Source organism: Cricetulus griseus, chromosome 6, assembly GCF_003668045.3.
Source record: "Cricetulus griseus strain 17A/GY chromosome 6, alternate assembly CriGri-PICRH-1.0, whole genome shotgun sequence".
Classification (NCBI taxonomy): Eukaryota; Metazoa; Chordata; class Mammalia; order Rodentia; family Cricetidae; genus Cricetulus; species Cricetulus griseus.
In genome coordinates, this window is record NC_048599.1 from 100,606,731 (window position 1) to 100,612,730 (window position 6,000).

Below are 6,000 nucleotides of genomic sequence, written 5' to 3' on the forward strand. Positions count from 1 at the left end.
TGTGTGTGTGTGTGTGTATGAAATAATAAAAATGTCTTCAGAAACCATTCTATTTGTTGTAACAATATTCACACTTCATAATACACAAATATAAGACTATAAGATGTGTCAGTGTAATTTCATTATGTATAAATTAACTTGTAATCATTTTCTTTTTTAGCTTTGAGGCTTTGCTTGCCATGACTATGGACTCAATCTTCAAAGTAGATATGCAGCAACCTTAAATGATGCACATACAAATATAATGTATGATAAATTTTAACACCCAGGAGCCACTAATTTGTATCCTTATTGATGAATTACATTTTATAATATTTAAATGCTATGAAGTAGAAGTTATAATATAAATGTTTTTGCGACATAGAAGGTTACTGACTCCAGTTGTGGGCTCAGCTTTTCTTTCAGATTCAAGGCCTTCTCATTTCTCATCTAGGCTGTTGTAATAGGCACTCACCTGCTCTCCTATCATTGCTCTTTGTATTTATAGTGGAAGCCTGTCGTCACAATGGCTTCCAGGCCTTATACAGCTCATCCTTATGCCTGTGTAGTGGTCCTCTTCCTGTATCCCCTTTTTCTGCCTTAAACTTACCTTGGATACTCAGATAACAACTTGCTGTCTCTGACCCGATCATATCCTTTTAAAAATATTCATTCACTCCCCTTTCTTGCTTTCTTTATTCAATTAAAACTAATTTCACTATTATTACCAGCATTTGGCAGCAATATTATCCTTGTCTAATATACTATATTATATACACATATATATTTGCTATATCATCTCTCCACCAGCAGAAAAAAATACTTGTTGCCAGAATTATCTGAAGTTTTGTTCTCTGCTATGTTTACAATACCTGTAAGATGGTAGGTTGTCAATACATATTTGAGTTGTCCGGGTACAATCTATGAGATCCTAAGCATTAGTAAGTAGGCTAGATTTCCCTGGGTCTTCTGCAGGGGAGAGGAACAAGATGGTTTATGTGCAGGATTTTCTCCTTCTAATTACTCCTTTCCTGCGAATTGTAGCCAAAGTATTTTGACTCAAGAGAATTGCTTTTTGGGCTGTTGTTTTCTTTATTTTATTCTTTGAGAATTTTGTACAATGTTTTTTGATTATATTCACCCTCCTCCAGCTCTTCTCAACTCTCCCCTCTTTCCAACCCACCAAACTTTGTGACCTTTTTTCCTCCATCAAATCCAATTTGTGCTGCCCATATATTCTTGGATGTGTAGCCTTCCAGTGCAGTGTGATCGATTTACCAAGGGCAAAACTCTTAAAGAAAACTGGCTTTTGTTTTCCAACAGCTATCAGTTGCCAATAGCTACTTTGCCAGAGGTGGGACATTGTGTCCACTTTCCCTTTCCATGCAGGGATTTTGTCTGGCTTGGGCTTGCACCAGGCTTGTGCATGGCATCACAATTGCTGAGCTCATATACATACCTGCCCCATTGTATTCAGAAGACACTGTTTTTTGCATTTATTCAGTACCTTGGCTCTTATAGTCTTTCCACCCTGTCTTTTACAATGATACTTGAGCCCTGGGAGGAGAGGGTATGATATAAATATCCTATTTAGGATTGAGCATTCTGCAATCTCTTGTTCTCTGCACTTTGACCAGTTATGGGTCTCTGTGTTCATCTCTGATTAGGATTGATATATGCATTAGTCTATGGGTATAATAATGAGTCCTTAGGATTTGGTTTAATACTATGCCCATTTAGTAAAATAATAATAGTAGGTTCTTCCTTAGACTCTATGACCTGTCTAGCCATAGATTATTGGCCTGACAATGGTACCCAGGTATGGGTTTCATCTTGTAGAGTGGGACTGAAATCCAATTAGAAAGTGGTTGGTCATGGATACAATAGACTCTGGTGACACCCTATGGAAGGCCTCACCATCCAGGGAGAGCAGAAAGGATATGTGATAGGTAGGGTTTTAGTTGATGGGGGGGGGGGTGGTATGGGAGGATGGGAGGGAGAAGGGAACTGGGATTGTCATGTAAAACAATCTTGTTTCTAATTCAAATAAAAAATATGCAAAAAAGAAAGTGGTGGTCACTCCATGATGTTCATTCTATTATTACACTTGTCTTGTCAGACCAGACATTATTGTAGCTTCCAGGGTTCACAGCTAAGATTGATGATTATTTTTTTCTCCTTTGGTAGTGTGCAAAGTTAGCCAATAGGGATGAATTATTTGTAGTCAATACCAGCTTGATATATCCATGCTCTGTGACTCAATACATGGTGTCTTCAGCAATAAAGTCTTACCATCAAGTTACAGAAGTTGTCAATAGCACAGTAGTCTGTAATATAGGGTGGGGTCCATGGGACCTCAGTGGCCAACAACTTCAAAGAAATAACCTGTTCTTGGCACTTTTTAAATATATTAGCCTATCATGTCTAGTAGAAGCATTCTCATACTGTTACAGGGTAAACCTACTTTATCTGTCTGACTATCTATCTATCTATCTATCTATCTATCTATCTATCTATCTATCTATCATGTATGTAAATTCCTTTAGGAAGCTTCTACAATAGTAGGTTTCCATATGGCTTTTAAAAAGACCTTTAGTGTTAGTTGTCTCTACCCATATTTCTTCCTTTACCTTGCTCTTCCATCTCTTCCCCATTTAATCCCTTTCCCCCTATTTTCTCTCTATAATACTATATTCTATTTTTCCTTCCTTGGAAGATCCCCTTATCTTCCCTTACTAGCTGTCCAACTAACATCCATATACCAGAGAAAACATGCAATATTTTTCTGTTTAAATCCAAACTAATGGCAAGGTCCTATTGTTGAAGACAAAACTTAGGTCATCAAACATGGAGAAACAGCTGGCAGCCAAGTAGTAGCTTCACTCCTCCTGACTGATGAGTGTTTATGGTGTTCAAGGTACTTTGCATTATTCTGGTAGGAGGAGAAAAGTAATCACCAATAGCAAGTTGTGATGATTGTTTCAAGCTTCATTAATTTATATGCAAATTTAATTTTCTTAACATCTGAATAATATTCCATTGTGCATATATAAAACACTTCCATTATTCATTCATTTGTTGATGGACATCTTGGCTGTTTCCATTTCCAGTCTATTATGACTAGAGCAACAGTAGACATAGATAGGAAAGTACCATTATAGTAGAATATAGAGTCTTTTGGGTATATGAACAAGAGTGGTATAGCTGGGCCATGTGGTAGATATACTTTTAGCTTCTTTGGGAATCTTCACACTGATTTCCATAGTGGCTGCGCCAGTTTGCACCCCCACCAGCCATAAATAAATGTTCCCCTTGCCTTATGCCCATACTTGCTTTTGCCATCATTTTGTTTTTATCTTATCTATTCTGAGTGGGGTAATCTCAAAGTAGTTTTAATTTACATTTCCTTGAGGGCTTAGGATATTGAACATTAAACAAATGTTTCTTAGTCATTTGTATTTCATCTTTTGATAACTCTCTGATTAGTTCCATGCAACCATTTTTTGAATTGGGTTGTTTTTTTGGTTTTAATTTTCTGAGTTTGTATAATCTAGATATTCTCTATTAGATAGCTGGTAAAGATTTTTTCCCCCATTTTGTAAGCTGCCTCTTCACTTGAATGATTGTGTCCTTTGCTGTACAAAGCATTTTAGTTTTATGAGGTCTTATTTACTGATGGGTCTTTTAAAAATTTATGTGTATGGATGTTTCGACTGCATGCATGTCTGTGTGCCATTTGTATGCCTGGTACCTGGTGCTAGAATTGTCAAGAAGAAGGTGTTGAATCCTCTAGGACTGAAGCTATAAATCGTTGTGAGTTATTATGTGGGTGTTGGGAATGAATCCAGGTCCTCTGGAAGGGCAATCAGTGCTCTTAACCACTGAGCCATCTCCCAAGCTTCTAAACTGTTGGTGTTACTTCCTGTGCTTTGGAGTACTGACTAGAAAGTCTTTCTGCGCCAATAAACTAAGGCATATTCGTTACTTTTTCCTCTGTTAGATTCAGGACCTCAGGTCTTATGTTGAGGTCCTTGATACATTTGGAGTTCAGTTTTGTGAAGTGTAAGACATAAGGATCAAGTTCCATTCTTTTCCATGTAGTTATTTGATTTGACTAGCACCATACTTGGTTAGCACTGAAAACGTGATTTTTAGGTTAGTGAAGCATCATCAAGCACACTGACCAAGTTAATGAAAATCTGAAAGTAAGACATACAAAAGTATACTTATATGACAGGGGAGATGCCATGATCACCATGGTAGCTTTCCCAGGGCTAGGCTTATCCACTGTACACCATATATACTGACCCCTGTATTTCTCCAAATGTGGGAAAGTCAGGTACATAATTTGTGGTAGTGGGAGGACTGTGTTCATACTCTCCCCTGGGGGGAAAATTGTACAAAAGTCCCAGGACATGGTGGCTCACACCTCTAGTCTCATTATCTGAGTATGAAGTAAGATTGCCTTGAGTTTGTTTGAGGTCAACCTGGGCTTCATTGTGAGTTATAGGTCAGCTTGGATTACAGAGTGAGACTTTGTGTCAATAAAAAGATTGAACAAAAGATGAGAAAGAATTTCAAGAAAAAGTTTTATTAAATTGATTTTTAATTAAAGCAATTTTATTTAATGTATTTATTTAAAGTGCTTTTTAATAGTAATAACTTCAAATGGTATGGACTCAACGAAGTAACTGAGCCCATCCCCCCACTTCCTTTCAATTACTAACAGGCTCTACTACCATCCCATCAATGATGGTGGGCTAAATTTATTGTCAAATGGTAGATTATCCAGGTTTCCTTACCTTTGTTTGCCTCTAGACTTTTGGACATTTCTTAGCTTGTTATTTCTCACTGTGGTGATAAGTTGAAATTAAGGTAGTCAATGTTACTGCTTCTGGTATACAGCTAGGTGGAGGGAGAAAAACAATTACTGACTGGAAGGAAATTTAGAGTCCAAATGAATTGTAGTTGCATGCATTTCATTAGCACACATAATTGATAGCAATGCTAATGCATTAAAATGATTATTCTTTAATGCCCAGCTTGCATTATTAGCACACATGTATTTCATTAACATACATAAGCAAGAGCATTTATACATGTGGTAGCAAATGAGCTTTTAAAAGTCATTTAGTAGTTAGTGTGTATTTGTAAGGCCCATCCACTAGTGTATGTAAATGTAAACACCTCTGTATGCTATAGTGACATCTTTAAGTAATTGGAAATTCAGTGTAGAAGTTGTGTCCAGCCTTAAGACCAATCTCAGTTAAAAGGTTATACCTTTTAATAGCTGACTAGGCTGCCCCCCTCAGACATAGCTCAGAGCAGAGAATTTATTATATAAGGTACAATCTCATTGGGTATGCAAGGTAAATAACCTCATTAAGAATGGGATGTGAGGGAGACACAGTACTATTCAAATAGGGCAAAAGGGGGCCAACAAGGTAGAACAAAGGCAGTTATGAAAGTCAACCACTGCTTTTATTTTGTGTTGAATAAAATAGATTACCTGGGCTACTACTTAAAATCAAGAAGAGCCAAAGAAAGAGCCTTGGGCAGATTCATCCTTTTGTTCAAAGCAATGGATTAGAACATAGCCTGTTGGCCATGAATTAACTGAACAATCTCCAAAAGGTAGAAAATGTTTATTTTCACAAGTGTATCTTTAAAGGACTATAAAGGAAGACATCCTCTTGGATACGTTTCCCCAAAATGTGGGCATCACTGATAGATGACTTGATTGCCATTTTTCATGTTTCCCATGCCTTCTCTTATGCCAGAATTTCTCTTTTTAATCTTAATTGAAAATCAAGTATTTTCATACAGTATAGTCCAGTTAGTTTTTCCTCCCTCATTTCATTCCAGATCCTCCCTGCCTCTCCATCCTGTAAACTTTATGCCTCCTTTTTCCTTTTCTTAAAAGAACAAATAGGCAAGTAAAAAAGACAAACAAACTAGGATAAAATGCAATGGGCAATCTAATAAAAGAAAGGAATAAAGAAAGGAAGATCATGAGAAAAA

General features: G+C 36.9%; 1 non-coding gene across 1 annotated transcript; it reads left to right on the forward strand.

Moving 5' to 3' along the window:
• Positions 1 to 4,201: 4,201 nt before the first annotated feature.
• On the forward strand, positions 4,202 to 4,363 carry LOC113835279. The gene has a single exon (XR_003486366.1). It is a non-coding gene; the product is annotated as a U1 spliceosomal RNA (small nuclear RNA).
• The last annotated feature ends 1,637 nt before the right edge of the window (positions 4,364 to 6,000 follow it).